Source organism: Monodelphis domestica, chromosome 4 (assembly GCF_027887165.1).
Source record: "Monodelphis domestica isolate mMonDom1 chromosome 4, mMonDom1.pri, whole genome shotgun sequence".
NCBI lineage: Eukaryota > Metazoa > Chordata > Mammalia > Didelphimorphia > Didelphidae > Monodelphis > Monodelphis domestica.
The window spans coordinates 311,769,681-311,785,373 of NC_077230.1; the positions used below are offsets into that span (position 1 = coordinate 311,769,681).

Here is a 15,693-nt window from a genome sequence, read left to right on the forward strand (position 1 = left end):
AATCATGCATAAAGATTATTAAGTAAACCTGTGGGAGCTGATGATATCACCAAGCAAGATAGTATATAGGGAAAGGAAAAGAGGGCTCTGGACAGATTCTTAGAGGACACAATGTTAGATTCACTCTTGTGTGAATAAAGAAACAGAAAAAGAGACTAAGAAACATCTGTCTGTCAGATAAGAGAACTAAGGGAAAATAGTGTCATGAAAATCCAGAAAAGAGAGCATATATAGGAAGAGAATGTGATTGATTTGTCAAAAGCTGAAGAGAAGTAAAGAATAACAAGGATTGCACTGGGGGAAAGATAATAAGATTTGGGAAATTAATCATTTTTATCTTTGGAGAAAGGATTTTCAGTTGAATACAATGGTTCAGATACCAAATTGCAGAAGGTTTCACAGAGAATAAGAGGAAAGGAAATAAAGGCATTGGGTACAGTTGTTTTTCTCATATATCTTAGGGAAAGATAAATGAAATTAGCTAATATGGATAATTGGATTAGTTGAGAGAAATGGGCTTGTGTGTAGGCAGCAGAGAAGAAAGGTGTCAATAGAAAGGGAGAGATTGAAAACAGGAGGGACAGTGCATGGATGATAATGGGGGCAATTGACTGGAGAAGTAAGGAGCAGAGAAATTAAGGGGGTAGATATAAAGGTGGACTGCAAGAAGAAGAAAGTTCCCTTGTTTGGAGCATGAAAAAAGGAAGACATATTGGGGGTGATATCAGAGTAATGAGAGATGAGGGAACCTCTTTACACATGGTCTCAATTTTTTCAGTATAATGTAAAAAAGGTCCTCAACTGAGATTAGCTAATATAAATTATTTGTGGATTCCATTACCATAGTTTGTAATTTCTTCCATTTCAGTTTAATGCCACATGAATTGAACTAAGGAGGTCCATGATTGGACTAATCTAGTACTGAGGTATCAGTGAAAGGACAAAGGATGAAAAAGAAAAATTCTTGGAACAAACTTCTAAGTGAAAAAGAATTTATCGCAAATGCACATTTCCATAAATTCATGTTCTATAGGTATCTCCAGTATAACCTGAGACCCTGAGCTTTGAATTGAGATGATACATATACCCAAGCTAAATTACACAAATACAGTTTAAAGTAGGTCTGCCAAGAAGGTCCTTTCTTGGCAAGAAGGTTGTTTTTCCCTTGTGCAGACATGGTACCCTCTTGCCAAGAAGGTCTGCCATTTGGGTTTTCTTTATGAAGGTCAGTTCTTCCCCTGAAATTCATACCCCTTCTTGACAAGGTCTGAAGTCTTTCTTAAAAGGTCAGATCTTCAGACCAAGGCTGGACACACACTTGACAAGCAGGTATGAGCCTTTTCTTGGCAACAAGGTCAGATATTCTCATATCTTATAACCCTCCACTTCATATGTGGTAATAGTGAGGATAGCAAAGTTTATTCTGTAGCTTCAGAACAAATAAGATAACAGCTTCAAAAACTCCTGTATATATTCCATGACATTGAAGGTATGCACAACTTCCCTTGGCAATGATATCTATAGGGAATTCCATTATTAATTTTAAGGATACTATAATTTTTGATTACTGATTATCTTATGCAGTTTTGAATAATTTAATAACTGGAATTGTAGCTTATTATTTAATCGATTATGAATACAACTTACTAAAATACTGATTATGTTAATAGAATTACATACAAAAATATATGGTCATATAGAGGCATAAAACAAAGCTTATAAACTGAATTAGATTATATTTTAAAGGGATCAAAGTATTTGAGAATTGAACTGTTTATAGTTGAACTAATTCATCAGGGATCAAAACATGGTAAGAGAGAGATAGTCTTTGCAGGGGTCCTATCCTGGGGGGAGGGGAATTCAGAGTGAATGGAGATCATGGTGAGGAGAAGGAATATGCTTAGTAGTAATAAAATACAAGAAAAGATGGAAAGGAATTTTGGAGTTTATGAACATGGAAAACTGGAGCTCAGGGTTAAAGAGTCATATGAATGAAACCAGCCCAGTCTCCTCTTAGAGAGTTTTGAGTTTTACAGCCCATAGAATTGGGATAGAAGCCAGCTTTCATTTCCAATGACCCTCAGTTTTTAGTACAGCTGCAATATAAATAATATGGTCTTGTGTGCCTTTCAAATCATCCCAAATTAAGGCTTCTCTCCCTTTTTTGTAAACAAGCTCAGAGGTATCTTCTCTCTCCAACTCTGTGTGAGTGTGAGCTAAGCCTATTTGTTTGTCAGATTCTACAATTTATGATTTCTTACTGTTGCTGCTTTGCTATTTACAAGTCTTTGCCAGTCACAGTTTAGGAGGGAAGCCAAGATGATTTCTTGATTAAAGCATTTGTGTAATACTGAAAAAATGGTGATTGAAGGCTCACTGTAAATTGCAACCTATTTTCTAAATCAGTCAGCTGGAAAAACTGGACAGAATCTTTAAAGTAGAATCTTTCAAGTAGAATCTTTAAAATATGGGGGCATAGTTTCCCTTAGGAATTAAATGAAGTAAAATGGTGGCTATCTTTTGAAAAAGAAAAAAAATAATTAAAAGCTGAAAACAATAATTTCACAAACCTTTTCATCATTTTACCATAAACTAACTTTAAGAATATTTTCAAATTAGATCCTTACAAAAAAGATCATAGCTTAGAGTTGGAAAGGGATGTCAGAAGTCATTTCCTCCAATTTCCTGACTGAAGATACATATAGACCTCTCAGGTTTACATATAAAAGGCCTGGACCCCAGAGGCCAAGAAACAAAGTGTCAAAAGTCACATAGTTAATTGATGGTTGAACCAACATTAAAACCCATGCCTCTTGGTTAATTTTATTACTTTCCAACAATATGCTGAGTTTCATGTTTAAAAAGAACATCTTCATCCTTCTTAACTGTTGAATACCTTCATTTTAAGACTGAACTTAGCTTTAACCTTCACCTTAAAGGTTTTCTTGATTTTCACAACTGAAAATGTTCAAATTTTCTTAGAGCAGGGATTCTTAACCTCTTTTTGTGACATGAAGCCCTTTGACCTTCTGGTAATGCCTATGGATCCCTTTTCAGGATAATATATTTAAAAGTATGAAATGAAGAACATAGAATTGTGTAGGAGACCAATAATATTAAAATCAATATGTATTTTGTCCTATCCAAGTTTATAGACTCCTTGTAATCTATCTATGGATATATTAAAAGTCTATGTACTCTAAGTTAAGAAACCCTCTCCTAGTAGACTTTTTGTGGCTTTCTCCTTTGGTCTTACCATATTCTGCTCTATATCATCTTTACTTGTGTATTTATTAAATTCTCCATACCTCTATGAAATTGAAATTTCCTCAAGAATAATGACTATTTCTAGGATGTCACAATGTTTTTTTGATATAGTAGGCATTTATTAATATGGGTTGACTTCAATCTTACTCTCAATAGAATCAACTCTGAGAGGAAAGTGCATCTAGATCCATTGCAGTATCAAATTCTATCTTACTCTACAGGGAAGTTGAGAGAGGGCAAACTTAGGGGGTTACTGGGACAAAGAGTACCAAAAATGAGGGAAAGAGAGAGGGGAGGGAGTTCAATAGATCCTAAAGAAAAATATAAGGGGAATAAGAAGGAAGGGGTTGGGAAGGAAAGTAAAATAAGAATGAGGATTATGGGGACTAATTAAAAGCAAAAAACTGATGGAGAAGGAAATAGTGAAAGAAGGAAGGGTAAACTAGGAGAGAAAATTAAAATGATGGGAAATACACAGGTGCACTTTTTCAAATGGAATCAGGCCCACTCCTCTGCCTCTTATTAGGTTCTTGGCTCAATTCTTTGTCCATCTGTAATATCTGTCCAAAATATAGAAACTCATCGATGACCTTTTTGTCTAATAACATATCATAATCTGGAGAGTACATATCCTTCATTTAATTGGCTTTTTCCTTTAGGACTAGTTATATTGAAATATCATAATTATCTTTACATAAGTCAAGGACTTCCTTAATTAGATGAGACAAGCTGATGGAGAATTTTGAAAATGATATTCCATAGCAGACTTCATCTTTATAGTCAAACAGTTGACTGAAAGTTTGAAAGGAATAGTAGATTTTACTTTGCTTGTATTGTTAAAATATGAAAATAATTGATTCAATTATGCCAAATAACATCTTAAAGTTTTTTTCCATGTCTCCAATGCATTTGTTAAAATCATACAAAACCAACAATTAAAATTTTAAAATAGAAACATAGGTAACCAATACTCAATGTCTCTGGCTATCTTCAGTTATCAAAAAATTCCTTCCAACTTCCTTAATCTTATGATGGTATAACAGAAAAACCTTCTTTATTTCCAATACCCTTTGAGATTGCTCATTTCCAGTTTTTATTTTTCTTTTAGACTAAGCTCATTTGAGATGTTTTTACGCAAAAACACCATACCTTAAATTTTCAGCTGGAGATTATGTGAACTTAAAGATTTCACATTTCCTTGCTATTTTCTTACTCATTCTGAGGACATCAGCTGATAGTGCTGTAATTAGTAAATTTTTCATCTGAGATTAATAAAAGGGAGAAAGCAGTTTTGATGATGTTGCATGGAGAGCAATATAGGAGAGTCTATTCTTGACCCCTATAGGCTTTGGGACTGGACATGGGAGAGGAATTCCATGCTGGTGGAATAGTGTGAGAGATGGCTTTATTCACTGTGGTTCAGGAGTATTGATGGCAGAAAGGTAATATAACCTTCACTCCCAAAGTTAGCACCCTGCTTAGGTCCTGCTTATCTTCATCTAGTTTTAGTTTTTCTGTCTAGAATTCTGGCTGAAAGGTTACTGAGCTATTTGTTTTCTTCCTTTGAATAGGACTAGTGTTGACATTAAAATGTTACCTCTTGATTCCTGTTTCTGGGAGTTAAAAATTTCATGGGGGACAACAGCTTCCTTTTTGTTTGCAGCACCTCTCACCTTAGGCCAAAAGAGACACAGTGATGCATAAGTGACTACAGGCTTCCCAACAGATGGAAAAGAATATTATTCAAAATTTGAGGAAAAGAGAAATTACAAATAATTTTGACCACTGTGGAGTTTTCCTTTTGAAAGCAAAGTAGTTTCATATTTATTAGCTTCATAGTCAATATTTGCCTTAATGAAAATTAGCCCAAGGAGAGCTCCTGGAAAGAGATGGTGAACTGGCATCTAAAAAGGAGATCCTATAGTTTAAACTGTCAGTTTATACTGTCAATTTGTGTAGCTCAGAAGAGATATAAAGAATACTTGGGGAAAAGGCAAGATACTCCCCTTACTGTAGGTACTACCTTTCCTATCTTGGGTGATCCTATTCTTTATTTTCTTAAATTTATTTATCAATTACACATAATAAACATCTTTTACATACATTTTCCAAAATTAAAATATACAAATTGTCTCTCTTCCTCTTTTTGTTCCCCCTTCCCTGAGATTGTAAGCAATTTGAATTGGGTTATACATGTATGATCTTGCAAAACATATTTCATATTGGTCATGTTGTGAGATAATACTTATATAAAATCAAAAGTTCAAAATAAAAACCACACAAAAATAAAGTGAAAATTAGCATTCTTCAATCTTCACTCAACTGCCATCAGTTTGTTCTTTGGAGGTGAAAAGTATTCTTTGTCACAAATCCTTCAGAATTGTCTTGGATCATTATATTGGTCAAAATAATTGTTTTTCAGAGATGGTAATTGTATAATATTGCTGTTACAGAGGACAATGTTTTTTCTTGGTTATGCTCACTCTACTCTGAATCAGTTCATGTAGATCTTTCCCTGTTTTTCTGAAATAATTCTGTTCATTATTTCTCATAGTAAATAGTATTCTATTTTAATCATATGATCCATGATTTCAATACCCAACTGAGTAGGGATGTTATTCCCTCTTTGAGCCAATTTTGATGGAAGTGACATTCAAGACTCTTATTCTCCTTTCCATTTGATTAGGTTTTTTTTTTCAGAACTCTTCAGATTAGATAATTTTCCATACTGTACCTCTCTCTTCTCTCTCCTCTCAATGGAATCCTTTTTCATTTTTCATTTTTTTTTCTTTTGGATATCATCATCATAGTGAACATATTCCCAAACCCTTTGTCTATTTATACTCTTTTTAAGCGACCTAATAATGATAAAATTATTGAATTACAAATATCATCTTTCTACAGAGCAATATAAATACTTTGAACTTATTGAATCTTAAGTTTTCTCTTTCCTGTTTCCCTTTTTATGTTCTCTTGTGTTCTGTATTTGAACATCAAATTTTCTCTCTAGATTTGGTCTTTTCTTTGGGAATGCTTAGAAGTCTTGTTTCATTAAATAACCAATTTTTTCCACTGATAGGCTATACTCAGCTTTGTTGGGTAGGTGATTCTTGGTTGTAAACCTAACTCCTTTTCCTTCCAGAATATCATATTCCAAGCCCTTTAATCTTTTAATGTAGAGGCTGCTAAGTCCTTGGTAATCTTGACTCTGGTTCTCTGATATTTGAATTATTTCTCTTTGGCTCCTTGCAGTATTTGCTTCTTGGGCTGGGAGCTTAGGAGCTTAGCTCTAATATTTCCAGGAATTTCCTTTTGGGGAGCTCTTTTAGGAGGTGATCAGTTGATACTTAAATTTTTTATTTTGTCATTTTGTTCAAGAATATTAGGGCAGGGGGGCCAGATAGGTGACTCAGGGGATTGAGAGTCAGGCCTAGAGATAGGAGATCCTGGGTCCTGACCTCAGTCACTTCCTAGCTGTGTAGCCCTGGGAAAGTCACTTAACTCCCATTGTCTAGCCCTTACTGCTGTTCTATATTAGAACAAACACACAGTATTGATTCTAAGTTGGAAGACAAGAGTTTAAAGAAAAGAATATCATAGCAGTTTTCTTTAATAATTTCTTGAAATATGATGTCTAGGATTTTTTTATCTTAGCTTTCAGGTTCTCCAATAATTTTTAGATGATCTCTATTTTCTAGGTCAATTCTTTTTACAATGAGACTTTTCATACTTTCTCCTATTTTTTTCATTTTTTTATTTTTAAAAATCATTTCTTGAGGTCTCATGAAGTTCATTAGCTTCCACTGCCCTATTCTAATTTTTAAGAAACAATTCTCTTCAGTGAGCTTTTGAACTTCCATGTTCACTTGGTTAATTCTACTTTTTAAAGAATTTTTCTCCTGAGTGGACTTTTTGTGCTTCTTTTACTATTTAATCAATTCTATTTTTAAGGTGTTGTTTTGTTCTTGCATCACTTTCATTTCTTTCCCCCATTTTTCCTTTGCCTCTCTTATTTGATTTTTGAAAAATTTTTAGCTCTCCCAGACCATGAAATCAATTTCCATTTTCTTTGAAGCTTTGTATGTCACCTCTTTCATCTCATTGTCTACTTCTATGTTCATGTATTGTGCTTTCTTGCCTCCATTATAATTTCTAAAATTATAATTTAAATTTTTTACTCATTTCCCAGCCTTTTTCTTGATTTTTATTTTACCTTAAAGGTGAACTCTGTTCCCATAGTAGAGGAAGCAGTATCTTGAACTTCAATTTTTTTTCTCAGACCTAGTTTTGGGTGTCTGCAAGTTTCAATTCTTCCAAAGTGATGAAGGTCTGTCAGATGAGGATTCAGGAAGCTGCTTCCCACTGCTGATTCAGAGCTTGCTGTTGATTTGCAATCCTATGTGTACTGTTTATGCCTCTCTGTAGGCTTGCATTGGCCAGGAACATTGAGGGGTTATGCTAGGGCTCAGAACTTTGAGGTATAGGTGTGGGGGTTGGTCTGCTGTTGGCTTAGGCATGGCCTCCAAGTCCTACTGCTGGGTTGAGTCTTAGTTTAGAACCTCAAACAGTATGTGTATGTAGAGGAAGTCTCACTGTGGGCCTATGCTGTTGGTACAACCTTCTTAGGAATTTTTCTACTCTCTTATTCCAGTGAAAAGGACCTTCTCCCTAACTTCCAAGTTCATTTTGAAGCTTTATTTTAAGGTTCGTTGGAGAAGGTTTTCAGAGGGATTCAGGGATTTCTGTCTCTATTCTGCTATCTTGGCCCTGCCTTCTAGAGGATCCTATTCTTAAAATTCATGAGTGACATTTTTATAGAAGTTGAAATAAAACAGAAAAAAAAATTTGAATACATCTTTTTATATTTTGTTTAATAATGGAGTAAAGTTCATCTTTGCCTTTCATTATTCTCAGTAATTATTTTTGGAAATATTTGGAAATATTATTTGATAAAAATTTATTGTCACTCCAACATTCACTCCACATTGTAGCTTCAAATCCTAATCCTCATTTTCTCTTATTCCTGGACCCTTTAGTTAAATCCCAAACCATATCTCTTACACTTTCTACATTCTCCTCCCTGCCTTCCTTAGTGAACCAGTTCAACTCTCCACCTCTTCTCTTGAATCCCTTGCCATCTGATTTTATCCTTGATTTCTCCCACTATCTGTTGCCTTCACTCCTTGTAATGCCAAAGTAAACTGGAGAAAATCATGAAAAGATGATGATTGGATCCATTTCAAATGTGTTATATAATTCTTCACTGCTGCAAGGCGATCCTTATATACTTCTTTAATTGACTCACTAAAGAAAAAGAATACATGTGTTAATTTGTTTCTCTGGCCCACACAAGTCCTCAATTATCTAAGCTGGCCTCCCTCAAATAAAGCAGCAAATTTAGAAGTTGTAGGAAACAAGACCTTCATGTAATTGCAGGATGGTTCTGAGTAGACGCAGAAATAAAAGATTCTAACCCCTTTATATTGTGGTTTAATAATTTCAGTATTGTCTGGCTTTTGTGACACCAATTTGGGTTTTCTTGGTATAGATATTGGAGTGATTTGCCATTTCCTTCTCCAGACCATTTTAAAGATGAGAAAACTGAGGTAAACTGAATTAAATGAGTTGCCCAGGGTTGTATAACTAGTAAGTATCTGAGGCCAGATTTGAACTCAGGAAGATGAGTCATCCTGACTTCAGGTCTGGCACTCTATCCACTGGACCATCTAGTTGCCCTAACTGGACAGGGTTTTCAGAGAAGACTAGCACTTCTGGTTTGAGGGTTTGCTGAGTCCTTTAAGGGCTCTTTTCTTCCTTCAGTGTCCACTTGCCCCCCAGCTCTTACCTGTGGCTACAAGAAGCTGTAGCGTGTGCATCAACCATTCATAGTAATCCATCTTGGCAGATGGGCTAATTAACTGACAGCTCTCAAACTCATCGTGAATTAAGGAGGTATCTACCTCAGGCATGTGAAGACTTTCCCCAATGGAATGGGCTATAATAACAAATTTTTAAAATTATATTTTCCCCCAATTATATGTATTAATTTTTAAAAATATTCATTTACTTAAAATTTTTAAGTTATAAATTCTCTTCCTCCTTCCCACTTGTCTTTCTTCCTTCTCCCTCTTCCCTGATCCATCCTCTCTGAGAATAAGCAATCCAAAATAGATTTTACATGTGCAATCATGTAAAACATTTTTCCATATTAATCATTTTATGGAAGAGGTCTCAAATTAAAAAAATAAGAAAAAAGTGAAATATTGTATATTTCAGTCTTCATTAAGACTCCATCAGTTGTTTCTCAGAGGGCAGATGGCATTTTCTTCATGAATTTTTGCTTTACTGAGAACAACTAGGTCATTCATAGTTGTTTATCACAAAATTCTGCTATTACTGTGTACAATGTTTTTCATATTCTGCTCACTTCACTTTGCATCAGCTCATGTGAGTCTTTCCAAATTTTCTCAAAAACATCTTCCTTATCACTTCTTATAGCACAATAGTATTCCATCGCAATCATATGCCATAATTTGTTTAGCCCTTCTCCAATTGATGGACAGCTCCTCAATTTCCAATTCTTTGCCACCACAAAAAAGGGTCTGCAATAGATATTTTTGTATAAATAAATCATTTCCCCCTTTTTGATCTCTTTGGGATAGAGGCCTAGTAGTGGTAATCTTGGATCAAATGGTATGCAGAATTTTAGAATCCTTTAAACGCAGTTCCAAATTGCTTTCCAAAATGATTAGGAAAGATCACAACTCCATCGACAATACACTTGTTACCCAATTTTCCCAAGTCCCCTCTTACATTTATAATCCTTTTCTGTCATATTGGCCAATTTGATAGGTGTGAGCTGGCACCTCAGAGCTGAAGAAGCCAAGGTCATCCTCTGTATCCCAAGCCATCAGCAGTCATCCTGACTTATCTTGCCAGTGCTCTTTGATGACTTTGGAAAGGGAGTGAGGGCTGACAATTTTGTGCCACTCTGCCTCTTTTACATCCAATTTATGCATGACTCAAAAGACCTCATCAGTCTTTTTTTTGGTCCTCTGAGTAGGAAGGGCAACAATGAATTGACTCACTATACCACCCACTATGGTGCATTTTTCAAACTTTTTCAAGTCTCCTTCAACTCCTTGTTCTGTATTCTAGAACAAAATTGACTAAATATAAATACTAAGTCTGAATGACTGTCCTTCAAATACATTAAGACAGAGATCATGTCATTTCTTCTTAAATCTATCTAATTCTTTTAATTGATCTTCATGTGGCTTACTTTTGAGGTCTTTTGCCATCTTTCTTTAGATTTCCTTAAAAGCCTTGATATTCTCTTAACCATTTCTTATCTAGAATTTCATATCCCTATTAAATATCTTCATTCTCTACTTTCCAGTATAAAATCAATTTACCTTGATAGAGATACATAGGCAAAATAGGAATGAAGTATTTTTCTTTTCTCTCTTTGTTGTTTCTTTATCCCCTTCATTATAATCTGTAATCCCATTTTAGTTTCCATTGCCATTCATCATATATTACTACCATGAATACTAAAATGAAATTTTCTCAATATTTATTAGCATCTATCAGTAAATTTCCCAGTTGCTTCATCTTAGGTTATTGCTCTCCCAAAGACAATACTGTGTTCCTTCAGTGATGTGGAAGATACTTCCAGATACTTCAATTTCTTTAACGTATGATGGGTTCAACAAAGACTTCCAGGAATTAAATGTTATATAAATTCAAGACAGTGTTACTATCTTCTTTCAGGAACACACATTTCTTGAGATACTCTTTTGAAAGATTTATTCTTGACAAATTCTTCTAACTATTTGTAAAAATTATAAGGATAATCATTATAGAATATGACTTTCTTTTTACTCACTTCTCTTCGAAGGAGCCTAGGAAACTTATTTTGGTCTATTTGCCAAATCTTCACACAGTTCTTGTTTTGTACCATTTCCATTTCAAAGTAAAAGAAGACAAATTAGTACATTGTAAATAAACTCTTTAAGTTGAAAAGTAGAACCATTTCCACAGCCAGTATTGCCCAAGGGAACAAATTAAGGATGTGGTGAGCACTCTACAAATTTTTCAGAGTGGCTAGAATTTTTTTCCTGCCTTTCTTTGTTCTTTTTTTTCCCTTTTCCTAACTTTATCAATGGAAGTATAAAAAGAAAATATGAAAATTATGCAATCATCTGTATATTTCAGGTAATTTAACATGAATTCTTTGGATCATGGCATTTTTCACCTAGCAATCAAATCCTGATTCAATGTGCAATCCACTGTACAATCAAATAAAACAGTCATTTTATAAACATATCAACTACTGTTTACTAGATCAATAATATTTGAGGTTTGAGTTACCAGCAAAATTCCTTGAGGTCAAGGACTATCTAAGTCATCTATAATTTGCTATCTATTGTAGTTTTATAATTAGCCCAGAGTAGCTGTTCAAAAATCACATTTAAAGGGAATGAAAAAATTCCTTGGAATCATTGATCAATTGGCATAAAACTTCGGTGAGAAGTAGCATTGCATGTGTCTAAAGAGCTAGTTTGGGAGCCCGGAAAACTTCGGTTCTAACTTCACCTTTGATACATACTGGCAATATAATCCATGGTAAGTCACTTAACCTCTCTTATCTGGGCAACTCTAAAATAATAAATTCCAGAGAAAGTGTTGACCTATATCGTCAAAGACAATTTCATCATTCAATAGTTCCCTTTTTGTTGAAATCATAGACCCAGTCCTTAACCCTGACCCTCTAACTAGGGTCATAAATAAAATATTTTTAAAATTCCTGTTACACGGACTAAAAAATTTAAAACATGGTGTCTCTTTTTTTAGTGAGACAATCAATTTTTAAGCACTGATTAAAACCCTATGAGGTCAGAGGTATTGTGCTAGGCAGTTATTCCAGTGTAGATGTATATATCTTGATAAGAAATAAAGCCATATTGCCCTATTGTGAATAAAATAAAGTTTTTTTGAGGTTCTTGTAGACACAGCCAAAAGTACTTGGCTTAAATTTACTCTGGAATAACTGCCTCTGTTACCCCCACCCCAAACTGGCTATTTGCCCTCTTTTTTGGTCTTCTAAAGACTGAATACTAAGCTCCGGCTGCAGTTTAACAGCATTTACAAGTGACATTCTCTGTAACTCATTTTCCATAACTTTATTTCATTAGTAGCCATAGTTGGAAAGCATATGCTTTCTAATCATAAATTGTGAAAATGTAAAAAGTTATTGTCATGTATGACTAGTTGAATATTTTTGTTTCTTTATGGAAATATCTTTCATCAGTTGCAGGGAACATTAAGGTTGAGCAAAGGTTATAGACATGCAACTGTCTGGATATATTTTTGGCAAGAATATTGGGCCAAAGTTTTGAAATATAGTTTATTTGGTCAAATATGTTTTCATACTCAGTATGGTTGCTTTGCCAGAAGAAATGGCTTTATTCATGTCATATGGCATATCTATACACATATTCCTTTATGCTATTCCAAAGAAACACTGTTTATAAAAAAACTGAGTGACTTTGGTCATTGATTATTTGAACTCATCAAGATTATCAAATACAATATATTAAATTTTTATACTGCGCATTAAATGATTAATCAATCCAGATGTATTTATAAAGCACTTACTTAGTGATGAATAATACATTAAGTTCTGGAGATACAAAAAAAAAGGCAAAAACAACCCCTGTTCTCACTAAATTTATTATTCTAGTGTGGAAGATGATATGTAAATAATTAAGTACATAAAAGATACACACGTAGTAGATAGAAAGTAAGCTTAGAGGGAAGGGTTCTAGTTACTGAGAGGTCCAGGAAAGATCTCTTATAGAATATAGTATTTGATATATTTGAAGAAAGTCAGAGAAATTAAAAGATATTGAAGAGCATTCCATGCACTCATGGAATAGCATAAATGCCCAGAATCAGGAGATGAGTGTTTTTTTTTTTTTTACACCAGGTCCTTATGAGTTCAAGTCCAAAACTTTATCCATTACATAACACTCCCTTTTTTCATGAGATAAAATCTGAAATTCAAAGCTAATATGTTGACTTCTTATCAAATGTTATAGTCCATACCCCAAAGCCAAAGCTGTGCTGTACCTGAAATTAGAATAAATTAAATCCCTCAACTATTTCTCATGACTAAGCCATTTGAGTTCCAAGACCTCATTAAATTAACTTAGTTCATTTTTTAAAAAGGTCATGTTTTAACAAGATTTTATGTGGAAAATGCTTTACCAGTAAACAAAGAGAATACAGTCATTTCTCATTTATCACTAGAGGTATGTTCCAGAGATGCCCACAATAGGTGAAAATCTATGAAGTACAGTCACTGAGCCAATCAGTCCCCACGATACAGAACACAACCTTTCATTCCATCAGCCAGTAGTGTGCTATGCACAATTTCACGTTGGCAAATTTGCACCAGCGACAGTGGAGTACTGCATTTCCATTGTGTATAATACAGTTTTCAACTATAAAATCCTGTGATATAGCAAAAACTCAGAGATACAGAATTAGATATTTTTTTAAATCTGAGGTACAGTGAAGCTGTGATAGATGAACTGTGATATAGTGAGGGTATATATTTATTATGCAAAGTCTATTATATTACTATTTACCTGAAGCAACAATTTGTGACCTTATTAATATGGTCATAGCTTAACCTGTAGATTTAACCCAGGGGAGAAAATTCAATCCAGTCCTCCAATATATACATATAGTGAGGGAATAGAACAGTAATTAAATGTTTAAAATGTTGTTTGGCTATCTGCATGTATAAATGGCCTGTTGGTCAATGACAGAAGCATATAAAAATATTTTGAAACTTCAGGAGGGAAAAGATAATCTAGAACAAGGAAGGGGAAAAGAGATGAAAGGAAAAGATAAGGTTACTCACTCTATAGGAAAAATCTTGTTAAAAAGGGAATAGGAAATACTACTATACTTATTGCAAGACTTCCATGCATTGAGAGAAAATTCTCCTAATTGAGCTTTTCCTTTTTCCTATTTTTTCATGTTTTACTGTATTTCTGATTCACTAATTTAAGTAATGCAGCAATTTCATGATTACCCTTATCAGTTACTATCTGGCTTCCTACCATTTCCTTCCTTCACCCACCTTATTCCTGTATTTTTGCCAGGTATACCAACATGTTTTCACTTGTGAACTAAGGTGGTATGACCAAAATTTCTGGTTCTGAGCAGAAATCATTTAGATAATCACTAGCTCAAAAGTCATCTGTCATGGTTACAGTTTCTATTTTTTCTGATGTGATTCTTTCCATTTGTTTTCAAGACACTTTATCTGGATTTTTTTTCTTCATTCTCAAGCTTGGATTCTTGATCCCTATCCCATGATTTGTTAGTCTCTAGAATTTTTCAGTCTAAGTCTATCAAACAATCAGTAAGCATTCATTAACCATCTACTATGTACTGAGTGCTCTGCTATGCTATAGCAGAACTATCAAAACAAAATAAAACAAACTTCAACAATCCCCAATTTTAAGGATATGACAATAGATACTCATGTATATAAGGTATGTAAGAAGAAAGACACTAAAAGATGGGGTGATCAGGAAAGACAAAGCTAGTGTTTGAGATGCATAAGGAAGTAAAGGATTTAATAAAGTGATGGTGAGGATGGAATATTGAATAATGGAGAAAAAGGCCAGTTTAGATGAGCAATAGCAAGAAAGAAAGGGAATATATGTAATGAGGCTGGAAAGACTGGTTGAAATCAAATTGTGAAAAGCTTTAAAAGATGAACATAGCTATCCACAGTAAGTGCAATAAAATATGATGATTAGCTGTGAATGACTTAATTACTTTCAGAAATGTAAGGATCCAGTAACTCCAAGGGATTCATGATAAAAAAAAGGCTATCCACTGCTCTAGAAGGAACCGATGGAGTCTGAACACAGATTGAAGAATGTCATTCTTCACTTTATTTACTCCATTAAATTTTCCCTAGTATAAGTGGTATGTATCTTCTTTCACCATGTCATAATCATGGAAATATGTATTGTATAATAATACATTTATGACATATATCATATTGCCTGCTGTTTTGGGGAAATGGAAAGGATGGGACAAAGGGAAAGAACACATATGACAAAATGTCAGAAAGTGATTATTGAAAATTGTATCAATGTAATCTGGAAAAAAATTTAAAATTTTTAAAAAGACAAACAAAATTTTATCTCTGAGACAATAAGGAGACCATGGATTTTATTGAAAAAGGGAGTAAAAACACCAGATCATGAGAAACTTGATTCAGGGAGGCTCTGAGCTCAGGATAGCTGAGGGTAGATATATATAGCTCTGTGCATTTTCTGAAAAAAGATGCCAATTAAAACCATGTGATCTGATGTCACCAAGACTGAGTATAGA

The 15,693-nt window shown here is 34.1% G+C and overlaps 1 long non-coding RNA gene across 1 annotated transcript in view; it reads right to left on the minus strand.

The window, feature by feature from the left end:
- Positions 1-8,207: 8,207 nt before the first annotated feature.
- LOC103097482 (uncharacterized) overlaps positions 8,208-15,693 on the minus strand; it is a 30,132-nt gene continuing 22,646 nt past the window's right edge. The window contains exon 4 of the long non-coding RNA XR_468205.2: positions 8,208-8,571. This is a non-coding gene — a long non-coding RNA (uncharacterized LOC103097482). The remainder of the gene's footprint in view (positions 8,572-15,693) is intronic.